The sequence below is a fragment of the Salmo salar genome, unplaced genomic scaffold (genome assembly GCF_965601325.2).
Source record: "Salmo salar unplaced genomic scaffold, fSalSal1 ptg000588l, whole genome shotgun sequence".
NCBI classification, from domain to species: domain Eukaryota; kingdom Metazoa; phylum Chordata; class Actinopteri; order Salmoniformes; family Salmonidae; genus Salmo; species Salmo salar.
The window spans coordinates 524,220-549,293 of NW_027675428.1; the positions used below are offsets into that span (position 1 = coordinate 524,220).

The following is a 25,074-nucleotide window of genomic DNA, read 5'->3' on the forward strand; positions in this document are numbered from 1 at the left end:
CTCATGTGAGTGTTTGTGCTATACTTGTGAGCATAGCAGTCTTCCAAACTGTTGACCAGGCTTCAGTTCAAATCTTTTGTATTTCATCTGCTGTGTCTTTCACATTCTGTCTTCTTAAGCCGCGACAGCAAACTGATGATGAGTGTTGACAAATGAATATTGAGCAAAATGAGGTCAATTAATATTTTAAAAGAGAAAATGAAAAAATAAAACTTAAAAAAGAATGGAGCTCATTTATTTTGAGTCGATTGATGCATCAGTACGTGAATCAAAGTAAACGAACGTAAAAAATACCCATTCAAATCGATCAGTTTTCAACTAGAGAGATTGAAACGCGTCGTATCTGTCTCAAGCCTCCGTAACTGTTTATGTTACAACTCCACATCTGCAATAAATGGTGGTGGAGCTAGAGCGGTGTTTGTCAAACCATGAGACATACCAATAATCGGTATTCTCACAAAAACATCTGTAGCATCTGAACCGTTTGACCTACAACATCGTATGACCACTCCCTGGAAAGGGGAGACCCTCGCGAACACGGTGGTGTTCTCAATTTGTCTCTACGCCCCCCACAAGTGTCAGGGGACTCGTCTGAAGTCGAAACCCTCTATGTGCAAACATCTGTTTGTAGAATCCAAAATCTTTGGGCTACAAACTAATGTGACCCCACTTGTCACAATGTTCTCCGTTTTGCCCTACGTTTTCCACAAGTGTCACGGGACTAATCTGAAGGTAACAGGTACTGATTAAAATGATAGATTTTTTAACCAGGGACCTCTCGCACCCTAAGCCATAATAGTACAACTATACCAACGATCCGTTTGGTCAAAGAATTTTCACTTTCCACAAAAATGACGGTCAGGATATGAATCGATGTCTCCATGTTGCTTAAGAGCTTCACATAGCATTGGTGGTATAGTGGTGAGCATAGCTGCCTTCCAAGCCGTTGACCAGGGTTCGATTCCCAGCCAATGCAGAGCATGAGATATTCACTAGGTTTAGGGGCTGGGTGTCATTTCAAGTGTATTACATTGGAATCAATGTCCTTGTTAGTGGAAGTCAGATTTGCTCTTAGTTTTTGCAGGTTTTCTAAATGAAGTGCGATATTGAGCCAACTAGTGAATATCACAATAGATACGCAGTCCATCGCCTAAACCATTCAGCCACCTCGTCCTGCGCCCAAGAGGTGGCTGTTTGCAACCAGTGGCCAGAGATCTGCCTGTCTGAGCTTGTTAAAAGATCTGAAAAAGGGCTCATCCGGGATTTGAACCCGGGACCTCTCGCATCCAAAGCGAGAATCATACCCCTAGACCAACGAGCCTTAGACAAGAATAAAATTGTTTTGCTTTCTGCGGCAATTACAATGAGGATATCAATTGTTCTTGTCCATGGTGCTTGGATAGATTGAACCTCATGTGAGTGTTTGTGCTATACTTGTGAGCATAGCAGTCTTCCAAACTGTTGACCAGGCTTCAGTTCAAATCTTTTGTATTTCATCTGCTGTGTCTTTCACATTCTGTCTTCTTAAGCCGCGACAGCAAACTGATGATGAGTGTTGACAAATGAATATTGAGCAAAATGAGGTCAATTAATATTTTAAAAGAGAAAATGAAAAAATAAAACTTAAAAAAGAATGGAGCTCATTTATTTTGAGTCGATTGATGCATCAGTACGTGAATCAAAGTAAACGAACGTAAAAAATACCCATTCAAATCGATCAGTTTTCAACTAGAGAGATTGAAACGCGTCGTATCTGTCTCAAGCCTCCGTAACTGTTTATGTTACAACTCCACATCTGCAATAAATGGTGGTGGAGCTAGAGCGGTGTTTGTCAAACCATGAGACATACCAATAATCGGTATTCTCACAAAAACATCTGTAGCATCTGAACCGTTTGACCTACAACATCGTATGACCACTCCCTGGAAAGGGGAGACCCTCGCGAACACGGTGGTGTTCTCAATTTGTCTCTACGCCCCCCACAAGTGTCAGGGGACTCGTCTGAAGTCGAAACCCTCTATGTGCAAACATCTGTTTGTAGAATCCAAAATCTTTGGGCTACAAACTAATGTGACCCCACTTGTCACAATGTTCTCCGTTTTGCCCTACGTTTTCCACAAGTGTCACGGGACTAATCTGAAGGTAACAGGTACTGATTAAAATGATAGATTTTTTAACCAGGGACCTCTCGCACCCTAAGCCATAATAGTACAACTATACCAACGATCCGTTTGGTCAAAGAATTTTCACTTTCCACAAAAATGACGGTCAGGATATGAATCGATGTCTCCATGTTGCTTAAGAGCTTCACATAGCATTGGTGGTATAGTGGTGAGCATAGCTGCCTTCCAAGCCGTTGACCAGGGTTCGATTCCCAGCCAATGCAGAGCATGAGATATTCACTAGGTTTAGGGGCTGGGTGTCATTTCAAGTGTATTACATTGGAATCAATGTCCTTGTTAGTGGAAGTCAGATTTGCTCTTAGTTTTTGCAGGTTTTCTAAATGAAGTGCGATATTGAGCCAACTAGTGAATATCACAATAGATACGCAGTCCATCGCCTAAACCATTCAGCCACCTCGTCCTGCGCCCAAGAGGTGGCTGTTTGCAACCAGTGGCCAGAGATCTGCCTGTCTGAGCTTGTTAAAAGATCTGAAAAAGGGCTCATCCGGGATTTGAACCCGGGACCTCTCGCATCCAAAGCGAGAATCATACCCCTAGACCAACGAGCCTTAGACAAGAATAAAATTGTTTTGCTTTCTGCGGCAATTACAATGAGGATATCAATTGTTCTTGTCCATGGTGCTTGGATAGATTGAACCTCATGTGAGTGTTTGTGCTATACTTGTGAGCATAGCAGTCTTCCAAACTGTTGACCAGGCTTCAGTTCAAATCTTTTGTATTTCATCTGCTGTGTCTTTCACATTCTGTCTTCTTAAGCCGCGACAGCAAACTGATGATGAGTGTTGACAAATGAATATTGAGCAAAATGAGGTCAATTAATATTTTAAAAGAGAAAATGAAAAAATAAAACTTAAAAAAGAATGGAGCTCATTTATTTTGAGTCGATTGATGCATCAGTACGTGAATCAAAGTAAACGAACGTAAAAAATACCCATTCAAATCGATCAGTTTTCAACTAGAGAGATTGAAACGCGTCGTATCTGTCTCAAGCCTCCGTAACTGTTTATGTTACAACTCCACATCTGCAATAAATGGTGGTGGAGCTAGAGCGGTGTTTGTCAAACCATGAGACATACCAATAATCGGTATTCTCACAAAAACATCTGTAGCATCTGAACCGTTTGACCTACAACATCGTATGACCACTCCCTGGAAAGGGGAGACCCTCGCGAACACGGTGGTGTTCTCAATTTGTCTCTACGCCCCCCACAAGTGTCAGGGGACTCGTCTGAAGTCGAAACCCTCTATGTGCAAACATCTGTTTGTAGAATCCAAAATCTTTGGGCTACAAACTAATGTGACCCCACTTGTCACAATGTTCTCCGTTTTGCCCTACGTTTTCCACAAGTGTCACGGGACTAATCTGAAGGTAACAGGTACTGATTAAAATGATAGATTTTTTAACCAGGGACCTCTCGCACCCTAAGCCATAATAGTACAACTATACCAACGATCCGTTTGGTCAAAGAATTTTCACTTTCCACAAAAATGACGGTCAGGATATGAATCGATGTCTCCATGTTGCTTAAGAGCTTCACATAGCATTGGTGGTATAGTGGTGAGCATAGCTGCCTTCCAAGCCGTTGACCAGGGTTCGATTCCCAGCCAATGCAGAGCATGAGATATTCACTAGGTTTAGGGGCTGGGTGTCATTTCAAGTGTATTACATTGGAATCAATGTCCTTGTTAGTGGAAGTCAGATTTGCTCTTAGTTTTTGCAGGTTTTCTAAATGAAGTGCGATATTGAGCCAACTAGTGAATATCACAATAGATACGCAGTCCATCGCCTAAACCATTCAGCCACCTCGTCCTGCGCCCAAGAGGTGGCTGTTTGCAACCAGTGGCCAGAGATCTGCCTGTCTGAGCTTGTTAAAAGATCTGAAAAAGGGCTCATCCGGGATTTGAACCCGGGACCTCTCGCATCCAAAGCGAGAATCATACCCCTAGACCAACGAGCCTTAGACAAGAATAAAATTGTTTTGCTTTCTGCGGCAATTACAATGAGGATATCAATTGTTCTTGTCCATGGTGCTTGGATAGATTGAACCTCATGTGAGTGTTTGTGCTATACTTGTGAGCATAGCAGTCTTCCAAACTGTTGACCAGGCTTCAGTTCAAATCTTTTGTATTTCATCTGCTGTGTCTTTCACATTCTGTCTTCTTAAGCCGCGACAGCAAACTGATGATGAGTGTTGACAAATGAATATTGAGCAAAATGAGGTCAATTAATATTTTAAAAGAGAAAATGAAAAAATAAAACTTAAAAAAGAATGGAGCTCATTTATTTTGAGTCGATTGATGCATCAGTACGTGAATCAAAGTAAACGAACGTAAAAAATACCCATTCAAATCGATCAGTTTTCAACTAGAGAGATTGAAACGCGTCGTATCTGTCTCAAGCCTCCGTAACTGTTTATGTTACAACTCCACATCTGCAATAAATGGTGGTGGAGCTAGAGCGGTGTTTGTCAAACCATGAGACATACCAATAATCGGTATTCTCACAAAAACATCTGTAGCATCTGAACCGTTTGACCTACAACATCGTATGACCACTCCCTGGAAAGGGGAGACCCTCGCGAACACGGTGGTGTTCTCAATTTGTCTCTACGCCCCCCACAAGTGTCAGGGGACTCGTCTGAAGTCGAAACCCTCTATGTGCAAACATCTGTTTGTAGAATCCAAAATCTTTGGGCTACAAACTAATGTGACCCCACTTGTCACAATGTTCTCCGTTTTGCCCTACGTTTTCCACAAGTGTCACGGGACTAATCTGAAGGTAACAGGTACTGATTAAAATGATAGATTTTTTAACCAGGGACCTCTCGCACCCTAAGCCATAATAGTACAACTATACCAACGATCCGTTTGGTCAAAGAATTTTCACTTTCCACAAAAATGACTGTCAGGATATGAATCGATGTCTCCATGTTGCTTAAAAGCTTCACATAGCATTGGTGGTATAGTGGTGAGCATAGCTGCCTTCCAAGCAGTTGACCAGGGTTCGATTCCCAGCCAATGCAGAGCATGAGATATTCACTAGTTTTAGGGGCTGGGTGTCATTTCAAGTGTATTACATTGCAATCAGTGTCCTTGTTAGTGGAAGTCAGTTTTGCTCTTAGTTTTTGCAGGTTTTCTAAATGAAGTGCGATATTGAGCCAACTAGTGAATATCACAATAGATACGCAGTCCATCGCCTAAACCATTCAGCCACCTCGTCCTGCGCCCAAGAGGTGGCTGTTTGCAACCAGTGGCCAGAGATCTGCCTGTCTGAGCTTGTTAAAAGATCTGAAAAAGGGCTCATCCGGGATTTGAACCCGGGACCTCTCGCACCCAAAGCGAGAATCATACCCCTAGACCAACGAGCCTTAGACAAGAATAAAATTGTTTTGCTTTCTGCGGCAATTACAATGAGGATATCAATTGTTCTTGTCCATGGTGCTTGGATAGATTGAACCTCATGTGAGTGTTTGTGCTATACTTGTGAGCATAGCAGTCTTCCAAACTGTTGACCAGGCTTCAGTTCAAATCTTCTGTATTTCATCTGCTGTGTCTTTCACATTCTGTCTTCTTAAGCCGCGACAGCAAACTGATGATGAGTGTTGACAAATGAATATTGAGCAAAATGAGGTCAATTAATATTTTAAAAGAGAAAATGAAAAAATAAAACTTAAAAAAGAATGGAGCTCATTTATTTTGAGTCGATTGATGCATCAGTACGTGAATCAAAGTAAACGAACGTAAAAAATACCCATTCAAATCGATCAGTTTTCAACTAGAGAGATTGAAACGTGTCGTATCTGTCTCAAGCCTCCGTAACTGTTTATGTTACAACTCCACATCTGCAATAAATGGTGGTGGAGCTAGAGCGGTGTTTGTCAAACCATGAGACATACCAATAATCGGTATTCTCACAAAAACATCTGTAGCATCTGAACCGTTTGACCTACAACATCGTATGACCACTCCCTGGAAAGGGGAGACCCTCGCGAACACGGTGGTGTTCTCAATTTGTCTCTACGCCCCCCACAAGTGTCAGGGGACTCGTCTGAAGTCGAAACCCTCTATGTGCAAACATCTGTTTGTAAAATCCAAAATCTTTGGGCTACAAACTAATGTGACCCCACTTGTCACAATGTTCTCCGTTTTGCCCTACGTTTTCCACAAGTGTCACGGGACTAATCTGAAGGTAACAGGTACTGATTAAAATGATAGATTTTTTAACCAGGGACCTCTCGCACCCTAAGCCATAATAGTACAACTATACCAACGATCCGTTTGGTCAAAGAATTTTCACTTTCCACAAAAATGACTGTCAGGATATGAATCGATGTCTCCATGTTGCTTAAGAGCTTCACATAGCATTGGTGGTATAGTGGTGAGCATAGCTGCCTTCCAAGCAGTTGACCAGGGTTCGATTCCCAGCCAATGCAGAGCATGAGATATTCACTAGTTTTAGGGGCTGGGTGTCATTTCAAGTGTATTACATTGCAATCAGTGTCCTTGTTAGTGGAAGTCAGATTTGCTCTTAGTTTTTGCAGGTTTTCTAAATGAAGTGCGATATTGAGCCAACTAGTGAATATCACAATAGATACGCAGTCCATCGCCTAAACCATTCAGCCACCTCGTCCTGCGCCCAAGAGGTGGCTGTTTGCAACCAGTGGCCAGAGATCTGCCTGTCTGAGCTTGTTAAAAGATCTGAAAAAGGGCTCATCCGGGATTTGAACCCGGGACCTCTCGCACCCAAAGCGAGAATCATACCCCTAGACCAACGAGCCTTAGACAAGAATAAAATTGTTTTGCTTTCTGCGGCAATTACAATGAGGATATCAATTGTTCTTGTCCATGGTGCTTGGATAGATTGAACCTCATGTGAGTGTTTGTGCTATACTTGTGAGCATAGCAGTCTTCCAAACTGTTGACCAGGCTTCAGTTCAAATCTTCTGTATTTCATCTGCTGTGTCTTTCACATTCTGTCTTCTTAAGCCGCGACAGCAAACTGATGATGAGTGTTGACAAATGAATATTGAGCAAAATGAGGTCAATTAATATTTTAAAAGATAAAATGAAAAAATAAAACTTAAAAAAGAATGGAGCTCATTTATTTTGAGTCGATTGATGCATCAGTACGTGAATCAAAGTAAACGAACGTAAAAAATACCCATTCAAATCGATCAGTTTTCAACTAGAGAGATTGAAACGCGTCGTATCTGTCTCAAGCCTCCGTAACTGTTTATGTTACAACTCCACATCTGCAATAAATGGTGGTGGAGCTAGAGCGGTGTTTGTCAAACCATGAGACATACCAATAATCGGTATTCTCACAAAAACATCTGTAGCATCTGAACCGTTTGACCTACAACATCGTATGACCACTCCCTGGAAAGGGGAGACCCTCGCGAACACGGTGGTGTTCTCAATTTGTCTCTACGCCCCCCACAAGTGTCAGGGGACTCGTCTGAAGTCGAAACCCTCTATGTGCAAACATCTGTTTGTAGAATCCAAAATCTTTGGGCTACAAACTAATGTGACCCCACTTGTCACAATGTTCTCCGTTTTGCCCTACGTTTTCCACAAGTGTCACGGGACTAATCTGAAGGTAACAGGTACTGATTAAAATGATAGATTTTTTAACCAGGGACCTCTCGCACCCTAAGCCATAATAGTACAACTATACCAACGATCCGTTTGGTCAAAGAATTTTCACTTTCCACAAAAATGACTGTCAGGATATGAATCGATGTCTCCATGTTGCTTAAAAGCTTCACATAGCATTGGTGGTATAGTGGTGAGCATAGCTGCCTTCCAAGCAGTTGACCAGGGTTCGATTCCCAGCCAATGCAGAGCATGAGATATTCACTAGTTTTAGGGGCTGGGTGTCATTTCAAGTGTATTACATTGCAATCAGTGTCCTTGTTAGTGGAAGTCAGTTTTGCTCTTAGTTTTTGCAGGTTTTCTAAATGAAGTGCGATATTGAGCCAACTAGTGAATATCACAATAGATACGCAGTCCATCGCCTAAACCATTCAGCCACCTCGTCCTGCGCCCAAGAGGTGGCTGTTTGCAACCAGTGGCCAGAGATCTGCCTGTCTGAGCTTGTTAAAAGATCTGAAAAAGGGCTCATCCGGGATTTGAACCCGGGACCTCTCGCACCCAAAGCGAGAATCATACCCCTAGACCAACGAGCCTTAGACAAGAATAAAATTGTTTTGCTTTCTGCGGCAATTACAATGAGGATATCAATTGTTCTTGTCCATGGTGCTTGGATAGATTGAACCTCATGTGAGTGTTTGTGCTATACTTGTGAGCATAGCAGTCTTCCAAACTGTTGACCAGGCTTCAGTTCAAATCTTCTGTATTTCATCTGCTGTGTCTTTCACATTCTGTCTTCTTAAGCCGCGACAGCAAACTGATGATGAGTGTTGACAAATGAATATTGAGCAAAATGAGGTCAATTAATATTTTAAAAGAGAAAATGAAAAAATAAAACTTAAAAAAGAATGGAGCTCATTTATTTTGAGTCGATTGATGCATCAGTACGTGAATCAAAGTAAACGAACGTAAAAAATACCCATTCAAATCGATCAGTTTTCAACTAGAGAGATTGAAACGTGTCGTATCTGTCTCAAGCCTCCGTAACTGTTTATGTTACAACTCCACATCTGCAATAAATGGTGGTGGAGCTAGAGCGGTGTTTGTCAAACCATGAGACATACCAATAATCGGTATTCTCACAAAAACATCTGTAGCATCTGAACCGTTTGACCTACAACATCGTATGACCACTCCCTGGAAAGGGGAGACCCTCGCGAACACGGTGGTGTTCTCAATTTGTCTCTACGCCCCCCACAAGTGTCAGGGGACTCGTCTGAAGTCGAAACCCTCTATGTGCAAACATCTGTTTGTAAAATCCAAAATCTTTGGGCTACAAACTAATGTGACCCCACTTGTCACAATGTTCTCCGTTTTGCCCTACGTTTTCCACAAGTGTCACGGGACTAATCTGAAGGTAACAGGTACTGATTAAAATGATAGATTTTTTAACCAGGGACCTCTCGCACCCTAAGCCATAATAGTACAACTATACCAACGATCCGTTTGGTCAAAGAATTTTCACTTTCCACAAAAATGACTGTCAGGATATGAATCGATGTCTCCATGTTGCTTAAGAGCTTCACATAGCATTGGTGGTATAGTGGTGAGCATAGCTGCCTTCCAAGCAGTTGACCAGGGTTCGATTCCCAGCCAATGCAGAGCATGAGATATTCACTAGTTTTAGGGGCTGGGTGTCATTTCAAGTGTATTACATTGCAATCAGTGTCCTTGTTAGTGGAAGTCAGATTTGCTCTTAGTTTTTGCAGGTTTTCTAAATGAAGTGCGATATTGAGCCAACTAGTGAATATCACAATAGATACGCAGTCCATCGCCTAAACCATTCAGCCACCTCGTCCTGCGCCCAAGAGGTGGCTGTTTGCAACCAGTGGCCAGAGATCTGCCTGTCTGAGCTTGTTAAAAGATCTGAAAAAGGGCTCATCCGGGATTTGAACCCGGGACCTCTCGCACCCAAAGCGAGAATCATACCCCTAGACCAACGAGCCTTAGACAAGAATAAAATTGTTTTGCTTTCTGCGGCAATTACAATGAGGATATCAATTGTTCTTGTCCATGGTGCTTGGATAGATTGAACCTCATGTGAGTGTTTGTGCTATACTTGTGAGCATAGCAGTCTTCCAAACTGTTGACCAGGCTTCAGTTCAAATCTTCTGTATTTCATCTGCTGTGTCTTTCACATTCTGTCTTCTTAAGCCGCGACAGCAAACTGATGATGAGTGTTGACAAATGAATATTGAGCAAAATGAGGTCAATTAATATTTTAAAAGAGAAAATGAAAAAATAAAACTTAAAAAAGAATGGAGCTCATTTATTTTGAGTCGATTGATGCATCAGTACGTGAATCAAAGTAAACGAACGTAAAAAATACCCATTCAAATCGATCAGTTTTCAACTAGAGAGATTGAAACGCGTCGTATCTGTCTCAAGCCTCCGTAACTGTTTATGTTACAACTCCACATCTGCAATAAATGGTGGTGGAGCTAGAGCGGTGTTTGTCAAACCATGAGACATACCAATAATCGGTATTCTCACAAAAACATCTGTAGCATCTGAACCGTTTGACCTACAACATCGTATGACCACTCCCTGGAAAGGGGAGACCCTCGCGAACACGGTGGTGTTCTCAATTTGTCTCTACGCCCCCCACAAGTGTCAGGGGACTCGTCTGAAGTCGAAACCCTCTATGTGCAAACATCTGTTTGTAGAATCCAAAATCTTTGGGCTACAAACTAATGTGACCCCACTTGTCACAATGTTCTCCGTTTTGCCCTACGTTTTCCACAAGTGTCACGGGACTAATCTGAAGGTAACAGGTACTGATTAAAATGATAGATTTTTTAACCAGGGACCTCTCGCACCCTAAGCCATAATAGTACAACTATACCAACGATCCGTTTGGTCAAAGAATTTTCACTTTCCACAAAAATGACTGTCAGGATATGAATCGATGTCTCCATGTTGCTTAAGAGCTTCACATAGCATTGGTGGTATAGTGGTGAGCATAGCTGCCTTCCAAGCAGTTGACCAGGGTTCGATTCCCAGCCAATGCAGAGCATGAGATATTCACTAGTTTTAGGGGCTGGGTGTCATTTCAAGTGTATTACATTGCAATCAGTGTCCTTGTTAGTGGAAGTCAGATTTGCTCTTAGTTTTTGCAGGTTTTCTAAATGAAGTGCGATATTGAGCCAACTAGTGAATATCACAATAGATACGCAGTCCATCGCCTAAACCATTCAGCCACCTCGTCCTGCGCCCAAGAGGTGGCTGTTTGCAACCAGTGGCCAGAGATCTGCCTGTCTGAGCTTGTTAAAAGATCTGAAAAAGGGCTCATCCGGGATTTGAACCCGGGACCTCTCGCACCCAAAGCGAGAATCATACCCCTAGACCAACGAGCCTTAGACAAGAATAAAATTGTTTTGCTTTCTGCGGCAATTACAATGAGGATATCAATTGTTCTTGTCCATGGTGCTTGGATAGATTGAACCTCATGTGAGTGTTTGTGCTATACTTGTGAGCATAGCAGTCTTCCAAACTGTTGACCAGGCTTCAGTTCAAATCTTCTGTATTTCATCTGCTGTGTCTTTCACATTCTGTCTTCTTAAGCCGCGACAGCAAACTGATGATGAGTGTTGACAAATGAATATTGAGCAAAATGAGGTCAATTAATATTTTAAAAGAGAAAATGAAAAAATAAAACTTAAAAAAGAATGGAGCTCATTTATTTTGAGTCGATTGATGCATCAGTACGTGAATCAAAGTAAACGAACGTAAAAAATACCCATTCAAATCGATCAGTTTTCAACTAGAGAGATTGAAACGCGTCGTATCTGTCTCAAGCCTCCGTAACTGTTTATGTTACAACTCCACATCTGCAATAAATGGTGGTGGAGCTAGAGCGGTGTTTGTCAAACCATGAGACATACCAATAATCGGTATTCTCACAAAAACATCTGTAGCATCTGAACCGTTTGACCTACAACATCGTATGACCACTCCCTGGAAAGGGGAGACCCTCGCGAACACGGTGGTGTTCTCAATTTGTCTCTACGCCCCCCACAAGTGTCAGGGGACTCGTCTGAAGTCGAAACCCTCTATGTGCAAACATCTGTTTGTAAAATCCAAAATCTTTGGGCTACAAACTAATGTGACCCCACTTGTCACAATGTTCTCCGTTTTGCCCTACGTTTTCCACAAGTGTCACGGGACTAATCTGAAGGTAACAGGTACTGATTAAAATGATAGATTTTTTAACCAGGGACCTCTCGCACCCTAAGCCATAATAGTACAACTATACCAACGATCCGTTTGGTCAAAGAATTTTCACTTTCCACAAAAATGACTGTCAGGATATGAATCGATGTCTCCATGTTGCTTAAGAGCTTCACATAGCATTGGTGGTATAGTGGTGAGCATAGCTGCCTTCCAAGCAGTTGACCAGGGTTCGATTCCCAGCCAATGCAGAGCATGAGATATTCACTAGTTTTAGGGGCTGGGTGTCATTTCAAGTGTATTACATTGCAATCAGTGTCCTTGTTAGTGGAAGTCAGATTTGCTCTTAGTTTTTGCAGGTTTTCTAAATGAAGTGCGATATTGAGCCAACTAGTGAATATCACAATAGATACGCAGTCCATCGCCTAAACCATTCAGCCACCTCGTCCTGCGCCCAAGAGGTGGCTGTTTGCAACCAGTGGCCAGAGATCTGCCTGTCTGAGCTTGTTAAAAGATCTGAAAAAGGGCTCATCCGGGATTTGAACCCGGGACCTCTCGCACCCAAAGCGAGAATCATACCCCTAGACCAACGAGCCTTAGACAAGAATAAAATTGTTTTGCTTTCTGCGGCAATTACAATGAGGATATCAATTGTTCTTGTCCATGGTGCTTGGATAGATTGAACCTCATGTGAGTGTTTGTGCTATACTTGTGAGCATAGCAGTCTTCCAAACTGTTGACCAGGCTTCAGTTCAAATCTTCTGTATTTCATCTGCTGTGTCTTTCACATTCTGTCTTCTTAAGCCGCGACAGCAAACTGATGATGAGTGTTGACAAATGAATATTGAGCAAAATGAGGTCAATTAATATTTTAAAAGAGAAAATGAAAAAATAAAACTTAAAAAAGAATGGAGCTCATTTATTTTGAGTCGATTGATGCATCAGTACGTGAATCAAAGTAAACGAACGTAAAAAATACCCATTCAAATCGATCAGTTTTCAACTAGAGAGATTGAAACGCGTCGTATCTGTCTCAAGCCTCCGTAACTGTTTATGTTACAACTCCACATCTGCAATAAATGGTGGTGGAGCTAGAGCGGTGTTTGTCAAACCATGAGACATACCAATAATCGGTATTCTCACAAAAACATCTGTAGCATCTGAACCGTTTGACCTACAACATCGTATGACCACTCCCTGGAAAGGGGAGACCCTCGCGAACACGGTGGTGTTCTCAATTTGTCTCTACGCCCCCCACAAGTGTCAGGGGACTCGTCTGAAGTCGAAACCCTCTATGTGCAAACATCTGTTTGTAAAATCCAAAATCTTTGGGCTACAAACTAATGTGACCCCACTTGTCACAATGTTCTCCGTTTTGCCCTACGTTTTCCACAAGTGTCACGGGACTAATCTGAAGGTAACAGGTACTGATTAAAATGATAGATTTTTTAACCAGGGACCTCTCGCACCCTAAGCCATAATAGTACAACTATACCAACGATCCGTTTGGTCAAAGAATTTTCACTTTCCACAAAAATGACTGTCAGGATATGAATCGATGTCTCCATGTTGCTTAAGAGCTTCACATAGCATTGGTGGTATAGTGGTGAGCATAGCTGCCTTCCAAGCAGTTGACCAGGGTTCGATTCCCAGCCAATGCAGAGCATGAGATATTCACTAGTTTTAGGGGCTGGGTGTCATTTCAAGTGTATTACATTGCAATCAGTGTCCTTGTTAGTGGAAGTCAGATTTGCTCTTAGTTTTTGCAGGTTTTCTAAATGAAGTGCGATATTGAGCCAACTAGTGAATATCACAATAGATACGCAGTCCATCGCCTAAACCATTCAGCCACCTCGTCCTGCGCCCAAGAGGTGGCTGTTTGCAACCAGTGGCCAGAGATCTGCCTGTCTGAGCTTGTTAAAAGATCTGAAAAAGGGCTCATCCGGGATTTGAACCCGGGACCTCTCGCACCCAAAGCGAGAATCATACCCCTAGACCAACGAGCCTTAGACAAGAATAAAATTGTTTTGCTTTCTGCGGCAATTACAATGAGGATATCAATTGTTCTTGTCCATGGTGCTTGGATAGATTGAACCTCATGTGAGTGTTTGTGCTATACTTGTGAGCATAGCAGTCTTCCAAACTGTTGACCAGGCTTCAGTTCAAATCTTCTGTATTTCATCTGCTGTGTCTTTCACATTCTGTCTTCTTAAGCCGCGACAGCAAACTGATGATGAGTGTTGACAAATGAATATTGAGCAAAATGAGGTCAATTAATATTTTAAAAGAGAAAATGAAAAAATAAAACTTAAAAAAGAATGGAGCTCATTTATTTTGAGTCGATTGATGCATCAGTACGTGAATCAAAGTAAACGAACGTAAAAAATACCCATTCAAATCGATCAGTTTTCAACTAGAGAGATTGAAACGCGTCGTATCTGTCTCAAGCCTCCGTAACTGTTTATGTTACAACTCCACATCTGCAATAAATGGTGGTGGAGCTAGAGCGGTGTTTGTCAAACCATGAGACATACCAATAATCGGTATTCTCACAAAAACATCTGTAGCATCTGAACCGTTTGACCTACAACATCGTATGACCACTCCCTGGAAAGGGGAGACCCTCGCGAACACGGTGGTGTTCTCAATTTGTCTCTACGCCCCCCACAAGTGTCAGGGGACTCGTCTGAAGTCGAAACCCTCTATGTGCAAACATCTGTTTGTAGAATCCAAAATCTTTGGGCTACAAACTAATGTGACCCCACTTGTCACAATGTTCTCCGTTTTGCCCTACGTTTTCCACAAGTGTCACGGGACTAATCTGAAGGTAACAGGTACTGATTAAAATGATAGATTTTTTAACCAGGGACCTCTCGCACCCTAAGCCATAATAGTACAACTATACCAACGATCCGTTTGGTCAAAGAATTTTCACTTTCCACAAAAATGACTGTCAGGATATGAATCGATGTCTCCATGTTGCTTAAGAGCTTCACATAGCATTGGTGGTATAGTGGTGAGCATAGCTGCCTTCCAAGCAGTTGACCAGGGTTCGATTCCCAGCCAATGCAGAGCATGAGATATTCACTAGTTTTAGGGGCTGGGTGTCATTTCAAGTGTATTACATTGCAATCAGTGTCCTTGTTAGTGGAAGTCAGATTTGCTCTTAGTTTTTGCAGGTTTTCTAAATGAAGTGCGATATTGAGCCAACTAGTGAATATCACAATAGATACGCAGTCCATCGCCTAAACCATTCAGCCACCTCGTCCTGCGCCCAAGAGGTGGCTGTTTGCAACCAGTGGCCAGAGATCTGCCTGTCTGAGCTTGTTAAAAGATCTGAAAAAGGGCTCATCCGGGATTTGAACCCGGGACCTCTCGCACCCAAAGCGAGAATCATACCCCTAGACCAACGAGCCTTAGACAAGAATAAAATTGTTTTGCTTTCTGCGGCAATTACAATGAGGATATCAATTGTTCTTGTCCATGGTGCTTGGATAGATTGAACCTCATGTGAGTGTTTGTGCTATACTTGTGAGCATAGCAGTCTTCCAAACTGTTGACCAGGCTTCAGTTCAAATCTTCTGTATTTCATCTGCTGTGTCTTTCACATTCTGTCTTCTTAAGCCGCGACAGCAAACTGATGATGAGTGTTGACAAATGAATATTGAGCAAAATGAGGTCAATTAATATTTTAAAAGAGAAAATGAAAAAATAAAACTTAAAAAAGAATGGAGCTCATTTATTTTGAGTCGATTGATGCATCAGTACGTGAATCAAAGTAAACGAACGTAAAAAATACCCATTCAAATCGATCAGTTTTCAACTAGAGAGATTGAAACGCGTCGTATCTGTCTCAAGCCTCCGTAACTGTTTATGTTACAACTCCACATCTGCAATAAATGGTGGTGGAGCTAGAGCGGTGTTTGTCAAACCATGAGACATACCAATAATCGGTATTCTCACAAAAACATCTGTAGCATCTGAACCGTTTGACCTACACCATCGTATGACCACTCCCTAGAAAGGGGAGACCCTCACGAACACGGTGGTGTTCTCAATTTGTCTCTACGTCCCCCACAAGTGTCAGGGGACTCGTCTGAAGTCGGAACCCTCTATGTGCAAACATCTGTTTGTAGAATCCAAAATCTTTGGGCTACAAACTAATGTGACCCCACTTGTCACAATGTTCTCCGTTTTGCCCTACGTTTTCCACAAGTGTCACGGGACTAATCTGAAGGTAACAGGTACTGATTAAAATGATAGATTTTTTAACCAGGGACCTCTCGCACCCTAAGCCATAATAGTACAACTATACCAACGATCCGTTTGGTCAAAGAATTTTCACTTTCCACAAAAATGACGGTCAGGATATGAATCGATGTCTCCATGTTGCTTACGAGCTTCACATAGCATTGGTGGTATAGTGGTGAGCATAGCTGCCTTCCAAGCAGTTGACCAGGGTTCGATTCCCAGCCAATGCAGAGCATGAGATATTCACTAGGTTTAGGGGCTGGGTGTCATTTCAAGTGTATTACATTGGAATCAATGTCCTTGTTAGTGGAAGTCAGATTTGCTCTTAGTTTTTGCAGGTTTTCTAAATGAAGTGCGATATTGAGCCAACTAGTGAATATCACAATAGATACGCAGTCCATCGCCTAAACCATTCAGCCACCTCGTCCTGCGCCCAAGAGGTGGCTGTTTGCAACCAGTGGCCAGAGATCTGCCTGTCTGAGCTTGTTAAAAGATCTGCAAAAGGGCTCATCCGGGATTTCAACCCGGGACCTCTCGCACCCAAAGCGAGAATCATACCCCTAGACCAACGAGCCTTAGACAAGAATAAAATTGTTTTGCTTTCTGCGGCAATTACAATGAGGATATCAATTGTTCTTGTCCATGGTGCTTGGATAGATTGAACCTCATGTGAGTGTTTGTGCTATACTTGTGAGCATAGCAGTCTTCCAAACTGTTGACCAGGCTTCAGTTCAAATCTTTTGTATTTCATCTGCTGTGTCTTTCACATTTTGTCTTCTTAAGCCGCGACAGCAAACTGATGATGAGTGTTGACAAATGAATATTGAGCAAAATGAGGTCAATTAATATTTTAAAAGAGAAAATGAAAAAATAAAACTTAAAAAAGAATGGAGCTCATTTATTTTGAGTCGATTGATGCATCAGTACGTGAATCAAAGTAAACGAACGTAAAAAATACCCATTCAAATCGATCAGTTTTCAACTAGAGAGATTGAAACGCGTCGTATCTGTCTCAAGCCTCCGTAACTGTTTATGTTACAACTCCACATCTGCAATAAATGGTGGTGGAGCTAGAGCGGTGTTTGTCAAACCATGAGACATACCAATAATCGGTATTCTCACAAAAACATCTGTAGCATCTGAACCGTTTGACCTACAACATCGTATGACCACTCCCTGAAAGGGGAGACCCTCACGAACACGGTGGTGTTCTCAATTTGTCTCTACGCCCCCCACAAGTGTCAGGGGACTCGTCTGAAGTCGAAACCCTCTATGTGCAAACATCTGTTTGTAGAATCCAAAATCTTTGGGCTACAAACTAATGTGACCCCACTTGTCACAATGTTCTCCGTTTTGCCCTACGTTTTCCACAAGTGTCACGGGACTAATCTGAAGGTAACAGGTACTGATTAAAATGATAGATTTTTTAACCAGGGACCTCTCGCACCCTAAGCCATAATAGTACAACTATACCAACGATCCGTTTGGTCAAAGAATTTTCACTTTCCACAAAAATGACTGTCAGGATATGAATCGATGTCTCCATGTTGCTTAAGAGCTTCACATAGCATTGGTGGTATAGTGGTGAGCATAGCTGCCTTCCAAGCAGTTGACCAGGGTTCGATTCCCAGCCAATGCAGAGCATGAGATATTCACTAGTTTTAGGGGCTGGGTGTCATTTCAAGTGTATTACATTGCAATCAGTGTCCTTGTTAGTGGAAGTCAGATTTGCTCTTAGTTTTTGCAGGTTTTCTAAATGAAGTGCGATATTGAGCCAACTAGTGAATATCACAATAGATACGCAGTCCATCGCCTAAACCATTCAGCCACCTCGTCCTGCGCCCAAGAGGTGGCTGTTTGCAACCAGTGGCCAGAGATCTGCCTGTCTGAGCTTGTTAAAAGATCTGAAAAAGGGCTCATCCGGGATTTGAACCCGGGACCTCTCGCACCCAAAGCGAGAATCATACCCCTAGACCAACGAGCCTTAGACAAGAATAAAATTGTTTTGCTTTCTGCGGCAATTACAATGAGGATATCAATTGTTCTTGTCCATGGTGCTTGGATAGATTGAACCTCATGTGAGTGTTTGTGCTATACTTGTGAGCATAGCAGTCTTCCAAACTGTTGACCAGGCTTCAGTTCAAATCTTCTGTATTTCATCTGCTGTGTCTTTCACATTCTGTCTTCTTAAGCCGCGACAGCAAACTGATGATGAGTGTTGACAAATGAATATTGAGCAAAATGAGGTCAATTAATATTTTAAAAGAGAAAATGAAAAAATAAAACTTAAAAAAGAATGGAGCTCATTTATTTTGAGTCGATTGATGCATCAGTACGTGAATCAAAGTAAACGAACGTAAAAAATACCCATTCAAATCGATCAGTTTTCAACTAGAGAGATTGAAACGCGTCGTATCTGTCTCAAGCCTCCGTAACTGTTTATGTTACAACTCCACATCTGCAATAAATGGTGGTGGAGCTAGAGCGGTGTTTGTCAAACCATGAGACATACCAATAATCGGTATTCTCACAAAAACATCTGTAGCATCTGAACCGTTTGACCTACAACATCGTATGACCACTCCCTGGAAAGGGGAGACCCTCGCGAACACGGTGGTGTTCTCAATTTGTCTCTACGCCCCCCACAAGTGTCAGGGGACTCGTCTGAAGTCGAAACCCTCTATGTGCAAACATCTGTTTGTAGAATCCAAAATCTTTGGGCTACAAACTAATGTGACCCCACTTGTCACAATGTTCTCCGTTTTGCCCTACGTTTTCCACAAGTGTCACGGGACTAATCTGAAGGTAACAGGTACTGATTAAAATGATAGATTTTTTAACCAGGGACCTCTCGCACCCTAAGCCATAATAGTACAACTATACCAACGATCCGTTTGGTCAAAGAATTTTCACTTTCCACAAAAATGACTGTCAGGATATGAATCGATGTCTCCATGTTGCTTACGAGCTTCACATAGCATTGGTGGTATAGTGGTGAGCATAGCTGCCTTCCAAGCAGTTGACCAGGGTTCGATTCCCAGCCAATGCAGAGCATGAGATATTCACTAGGTTTAGGGGCTGGGTGTCATTTCAAGTGTATTACATTGGAATCAATGTCCTTGTTAGTGGAAGTCAGATTTGCTCTTAGTTTTTGCAGGTTTTCTAAATGAAGTGCGATATTGAGCCAACTAGTGAATATCACAATAGATACGCAGTCCATCGCCTAAACCATTCAGCCACCTCGTCCTGCGCCCAAGAGGTGGCTGTTTGCAACCAGTGGCCAGAGATCTGCCTGTCTGAGCTTGTTAAAAGATCTGCAAAAGGGCTCATCCGGGATTTCAACCCGGGACCTCTCGCACCCAAAGCGAGAATCATACCCCTAGACCAACGAGCCTTAGACAAGAATAAAATTGTTTTGCTTTCTGCGGCAATTACAATGAGGATATCAATTGTTCTTGTCCATGGTGCTTGGATAGATTGAACCTCATGTGAGTGTTTGTGCTATACTTGTGAGCATAGCAGTCTTCCAAACTGTTGACCAGGCTTCAGTTCAAATCTTTTGTATTTCATCTGCTGTGTCTTTCACATTTTGTCTTCTTAAGCCGCGACAGCAAACTGATGATGAGTGTTGACAAATGAATATTGAGCAAAATGAGGTCAATTAATATTTTAAAAGAGAAAATGAAAAAATAAAACTTAAAAAAGAATGGAGCTCATTTATTTTGAGTCGATTGATGCATCAGTACGTGAATCAAAGTAAACGAACGTAAAAAATACCCATTCAAATCGATCAGTTTTCAACTAGAGAGATTGAAACGCGTCGTATCTGTCTCAAGCCTCCGTAACTGTTTATGTTACAACTCCACATCTGCAATAAATGGTGGTGGAGCTAGAGCGGTGTTTGTCAAACCATGAGACATACCAATAATCGGTATTCTCACAAAAACATCTGTAGCATCTGAACCGTTTGACCTACAACATCGTATGACCACTCCCTGAAAGGGGAGACCCTCACGAACACGGTGGTGTTCTCAATTTGTCTCTACGCCCCCCACAAGTGTCAGGGGACTCGTCTGAAGTCGAAACCCTCTATGTGCAAACATCTGTTTGTAGAATCCAAAATCTTTGGGCTACAAACTAATGTGACCCCACTTGTCACAATGTTCTCCGTTTTGCCCTACGTTTTCCACAAGTGTCACGGGACTAATCTGAAGGTAACAGGTACTGATTAAAATGATAGATTTTTTAACCAGGGACCTCTCGCACCCTAAGCCATAATAGTACAACTATACCAACGATCCGTTTGGTCAAAGAATTTTCACTTTCCACAAAAATGACGGTCAGGATATGAATCGATGTCTCCATGTTGCTTAAGAGCTTCACATAGCATTGGTGGTATAGTGGTGAGCATAGCTGCCTTCCAAGCAGTTGTCCAGGGTTCAATTCCCAGCCAATGCAGAGCATGAGATATTCACTAGTTTCAGGGGCTGGGTGTCATTTCAAGTCTATTACATTGGAATCAATGTCCTTGTTCGTGGAAGTCAGATTTGCTCTTAGTTTTTGCAGGTTTTCTAAATGAAGTGCGATATTGAGCCAACTAGTGAATATCACAATAGATACGCAGTCCATCGCCTAAACCATTCAGCCACCTCGTCCTGCGCCCAAGAGGTGGCTGTTTGCAACCAGTGGCCAGAGATCTGCCTGTCTGAGCTTGTTAAAAGATCTGAAAAAGGGCTCATCCGGGATTTGAACCCGGGACCTCTCGCACCCAAAGCGAGAATCATACCCCTAGACCAACGAGCCTTAGACAAGAATAAAATTGTTTTGCTTTCTGCGGCAATTACAATGAGGATATCAATTGTTCTTGTCCATGGTGCTTGGATAGATTGAACCTCATGTGAGTGTTTGTGCTATACTTGTGAGCATAGCAGTCTTCCAAACTGTTGACCAGGCTTCAGTTCAAATCTTTTGTATTTCATCTGCTGTGTCTTTCACATTTTGTCTTCTTAAGCCGCGACAGCAAACTGATGATGAGTGTTGACAAATGAATATTGAGCAAAATGAGGTCAATTAATATTTTAAAAGAGAAAATGAAAAAATAAAACTTAAAAAAGAATGGAGCTCATTTATTTTGAGTCGATTGATGCATCAGTACGTGAATCAAAGTAAACGAACGTAAAAAATACCCATTCAAATCGATCAGTTTTCAACTAGAGAGATTGAAACGCGTCGTATCTGTCTCAAGCCTCCGTAACTGTTTATGTTACAACTCCACATCTGCAATAAATGGTGGTGGAGCTAGAGCGGTGTTTGTCAAACCATGAGACATACCAATAATCGGTATTCTCACAAAAACATCTGTAGCATCTGAACCGTTTGACCTACAACATCGTATGACCACTCCCTGAAAGGGGAGACCCTCACGAACACGGTGGTGTTCTCAATTTGTCTCTACGCCCCCCACAAGTGTCAGGGGACTCGTCTGAAGTCGAAACCCTCTATGTGCAAACATCTGTTTGTAGAATCCAAAATCTTTGGGCTACAAACTAATGTGACCCCACTTGTCACAATGTTCTCCGTTTTGCCCTACGTTTTCCACAAGTGTCACGGGACTAATCTGAAGGTAACAGGTACTGATTAAAATGATAGATTTTTTAACCAGGGACCTCTCGCACCCTAAGCCATAATAGTACAACTATACCAACGATCCGTTTGGTCAAAGAATTTTCACTTTCCACAAAAATGACGGTCAGGATATGAATCGATGTCTCCATGTTGCTTAAGAGCTTCACATAGCATTGGTGGTATAGTGGTGAGCATAGCTGCCTTCCAAGCAGTTGTCCAGGGTTCAATTCCCAGCCAATGCAGAGCATGAGATATTCACTAGTTTCAGGGGCTGGGTGTCATTTCAAGTCTATTACATTGGAATCAATGTCCTTGTTCGTGGAAGTCAGATTTGCTCTTAGTTTTTGCAGGTTTTCTAAATGAAGTGCGATATTGAGCCAACTAGTGAATATCACAATAGATACGCAGTCCATCGCCTAAACCATTCAGCCACCTCGTCCTGCGCCCAAGAGGTGGCTGTTTGCAACCAGTGGCCAGAGATCTGCCTGTCTGAGCTTGTTAAAAGATCTGAAAAAGGGCTCATCCGGGATTTGAACCCGGGACCTCTCGCACCCAAAGCGAGAATCATACCCCTAGACCAACGAGCCTTAGACAAGAATAAAATTGTTTTGCTTTCTGCGGCAATTACAATGAGGATATCAATTGTTCTTGTCCATGGTGCTTGGATAGATTGAACCTCATGTGAGTGTTTGTGCTATACTTGTGAGCATAGCAGTCTTCCAAACTGTTGACCAGGCTTCAGTTCAAATCTTTTGTATTTCATCTGCTGTGTCTTTCACATTTTGTCTTCTTAAGCCGCGACAGCAAACTGATGATGAGTGTTGACAAATGAATATTGAGCAAAATGAGGTCAATTAATATTTTAAAAGAGAAAATGAAAAAATAAAACTTAAAAAAGAATGGAGCTCATTTATTTTGAGTCGATTGATGCATCAGTACGTGAATCAAAGTAAACGAACGTAAAAAATACCCATTCAAATCGATCAGTTTTCAACTAGAGAGATTGAAACGCGTCGTATCTGTCTCAAGCCTCCGTAACTGTTTATGTTACAACTCCACATCTGCAATAAATGGTGGTGGAGCTAGAGCGGTGTTTGTCAAACCATGAGACATACCAATAATCGGTATTCTCACAAAAACATCTGTAGCATCTGAACCGTTTGACCTACAACATCGTATGACCACTCCCTGGAAAGGGGAGACCCTCACGAACACGGTGGTGTTCTCAATTTGTCTCTACGCCCCCCACAAGTGTCAGGGGACTCGTCTGAAGTCGAAACCCTCTATGTGCAAACATCTGTTTGTAGAATCCAAAATCTTTGGGCTACAAACTAATGTGACCCCACTTGTCACAATGTTCTCCGTTTTGCCCTACGTTTTCCACAAGTGTCACGGGACTAATCTGAAGGTAACAGGTACTGATTAAAATGATAGATTTTTTAACCAGGGACCTCTCGCACCCTAAGCCATAATAGTACAACTATACCAACGATCCGTTTGGTCAAAGAATTTTTACTTTCCACAAAAATGACGGTCAGGATATGAATCGATGTCTCCATGTTGCTTAAGAGCTTCACATAGCATTGGTGGTATAGTGGTGAGCATAGCTGCCTTCCAAGCAGTTGACCAGGGTTCGATTCCCAGCCAATGCAGAGCATGAGATATTCACTAGGTTTAGGGGCTGGGTGTCATTTCAAGTGTATTACATTGGAATCAATGTCCTTGTTAGTGGAAGTCAGATTTGCTCTTAGTTTTTGCAGGTTTTCTAAATGAAGTGCGATATTGAGCCAACTAGTGAATATCACAATAGATACGCAGTCCATCGCCTAAACCATTCAGCCACCTCGTCCTGCCCCCAAGAGGTGGCTGTTTGCAACCAGTGGCCAGAGATCTGCCTGTCTGAGCTTGTTAAAAGATCTGAAAAAGGGCTCATCCGGGATTTGAACCCGGGACCTCTCGCACCCAAAGCGAGAATCATACCCCTAGACCAACGAGCCTTAGACAAGAATAAAATTGTTTTGCTTTCTGCGGCAATTACAATGAGGATATCAATTGTTCTTGTCCATGGTGCTTGGATAGATTGAACCTCATGTGAGTGTTTGTGCTATACTTGTGAGCATAGCAGTCTTCCAAACTGTTGACCAGGCTTCAGTTCAAATCTTTTGTATTTCATCTGCTGTGTCTTTCACATTTTGTCTTCTTAAGCCGCGACAGCAAACTGATGATGGGTGTTGACAAATGAATATTGAGCAAAATGAGGTCAATTAATATTTTAAAAGAGAAAATGAAAAAATAAAACTTAAAAAAGAATGGAGCTCATTTATTTTGAGTCGATTGATGCATCAGTACGTGAATCAAAGTAAACGAACGTAAAAAATACCCATTCAAATCGATCAGTTTTCAACTAGAGAGATTGAAACGCGTCGTATCTGTCTCAAGCCTCCGTAACTGTTTATGTTACAACTCCACATCTGCAATAAATGGTGGTGGAGCTAGAGCGGTGTTTGTCAAACCATGAGACATACCAATAATCGGTCTTCTCACAAAAACATCTGTAGCATCTGAACCGTTTGACCTACACCATCGTATGACCACTCCCTGGAAAGGGGAGACCCTCACGAACACGGTGGTGTTCTCAATTTGTCTCTACGTCCCCCACAAGTGTCAGGGGACTCGTCTGAAGTCGGAACCCTCTATGTGCAAACATCTGTTTGTAGAATCCAAAATCTTTGGGCTACAAACTAATGTGACCCCACTTGTCACAATGTTCTCCGTTTTGCCCTACGTTTTCCACAAGTGTCACGGGACTAATCTGAAGGTAACAGGTACTGATTAAAATGATAGATTTTTTAACCAGGGACCTCTCGCACCCTAAGCCATAATAGTACAACTATACCAACGATCCGTTTGGTCAAAGAATTTTCACTTTCCACAAAAATGACGGTCAGGATATGAATCGATGTCTCCATGTTGCTTACGAGCTTCACATAGCATTGGTGGTATAGTGGTGAGCATAGCTGCCTTCCAAGCAGTTGACCAGGGTTCGATTCCCAGCCAATGCAGAGCATGAGATATTCACTAGGTTTAGGGGCTGGGTGTCATTTCAAGTGTATTACATTGGAATCAATGTCCTTGTTAGTGGAAGTCAGATTTGCTCTTAGTTTTTGCAGGTTTTCTAAATGAAGTGCGATAT

The 25,074-nt window shown here is 42.1% G+C and overlaps 15 non-coding genes across 15 annotated transcripts; all 15 read right to left on the bottom strand.

The window, feature by feature from the left end:
* Positions 1 to 1,249: 1,249 nt before the first annotated feature.
* On the bottom strand, positions 1,250 to 1,321 carry trnap-ugg (transfer RNA proline (anticodon UGG)). The gene has a single exon. It is a non-coding gene; the product is annotated as a tRNA-Pro (tRNA).
* A 1,338-nt stretch (positions 1,322 to 2,659) lies between these two features.
* On the bottom strand, positions 2,660 to 2,731 carry trnap-ugg (transfer RNA proline (anticodon UGG)). Its single transcript has one exon. It is a non-coding gene; the product is annotated as a tRNA-Pro (tRNA).
* Positions 2,732 to 4,069: 1,338 nt separating this feature from the next.
* trnap-ugg (transfer RNA proline (anticodon UGG)) lies at positions 4,070 to 4,141 on the bottom strand. The gene has a single exon. It is a non-coding gene; the product is annotated as a tRNA-Pro (tRNA).
* A 1,338-nt stretch (positions 4,142 to 5,479) lies between these two features.
* Positions 5,480 to 5,551, bottom strand: trnap-ugg (transfer RNA proline (anticodon UGG)). The gene has a single exon. It is a non-coding gene; the product is annotated as a tRNA-Pro (tRNA).
* A 1,338-nt stretch (positions 5,552 to 6,889) lies between these two features.
* Positions 6,890 to 6,961, bottom strand: trnap-ugg (transfer RNA proline (anticodon UGG)). The gene has a single exon. It is a non-coding gene; the product is annotated as a tRNA-Pro (tRNA).
* A 1,338-nt stretch (positions 6,962 to 8,299) lies between these two features.
* On the bottom strand, positions 8,300 to 8,371 carry trnap-ugg (transfer RNA proline (anticodon UGG)). The gene has a single exon. It is a non-coding gene; the product is annotated as a tRNA-Pro (tRNA).
* A 1,338-nt stretch (positions 8,372 to 9,709) lies between these two features.
* Positions 9,710 to 9,781, bottom strand: trnap-ugg (transfer RNA proline (anticodon UGG)). Its single transcript has one exon. It is a non-coding gene; the product is annotated as a tRNA-Pro (tRNA).
* A 1,338-nt stretch (positions 9,782 to 11,119) lies between these two features.
* trnap-ugg (transfer RNA proline (anticodon UGG)) lies at positions 11,120 to 11,191 on the bottom strand. The gene has a single exon. It is a non-coding gene; the product is annotated as a tRNA-Pro (tRNA).
* Positions 11,192 to 12,529: 1,338 nt separating this feature from the next.
* trnap-ugg (transfer RNA proline (anticodon UGG)) lies at positions 12,530 to 12,601 on the bottom strand. Its single transcript has one exon. It is a non-coding gene; the product is annotated as a tRNA-Pro (tRNA).
* A 1,338-nt stretch (positions 12,602 to 13,939) lies between these two features.
* trnap-ugg (transfer RNA proline (anticodon UGG)) lies at positions 13,940 to 14,011 on the bottom strand. Its single transcript has one exon. It is a non-coding gene; the product is annotated as a tRNA-Pro (tRNA).
* Positions 14,012 to 15,349: 1,338 nt separating this feature from the next.
* On the bottom strand, positions 15,350 to 15,421 carry trnap-ugg (transfer RNA proline (anticodon UGG)). The gene has a single exon. It is a non-coding gene; the product is annotated as a tRNA-Pro (tRNA).
* Positions 15,422 to 18,168: 2,747 nt separating this feature from the next.
* On the bottom strand, positions 18,169 to 18,240 carry trnap-ugg (transfer RNA proline (anticodon UGG)). Its single transcript has one exon. It is a non-coding gene; the product is annotated as a tRNA-Pro (tRNA).
* Positions 18,241 to 20,987: 2,747 nt separating this feature from the next.
* Positions 20,988 to 21,059, bottom strand: trnap-ugg (transfer RNA proline (anticodon UGG)). The gene has a single exon. It is a non-coding gene; the product is annotated as a tRNA-Pro (tRNA).
* A 1,337-nt stretch (positions 21,060 to 22,396) lies between these two features.
* On the bottom strand, positions 22,397 to 22,468 carry trnap-ugg (transfer RNA proline (anticodon UGG)). Its single transcript has one exon. It is a non-coding gene; the product is annotated as a tRNA-Pro (tRNA).
* A 1,338-nt stretch (positions 22,469 to 23,806) lies between these two features.
* trnap-ugg (transfer RNA proline (anticodon UGG)) lies at positions 23,807 to 23,878 on the bottom strand. Its single transcript has one exon. It is a non-coding gene; the product is annotated as a tRNA-Pro (tRNA).
* Between the last annotated feature and the right edge of the window lie 1,196 nt (positions 23,879 to 25,074).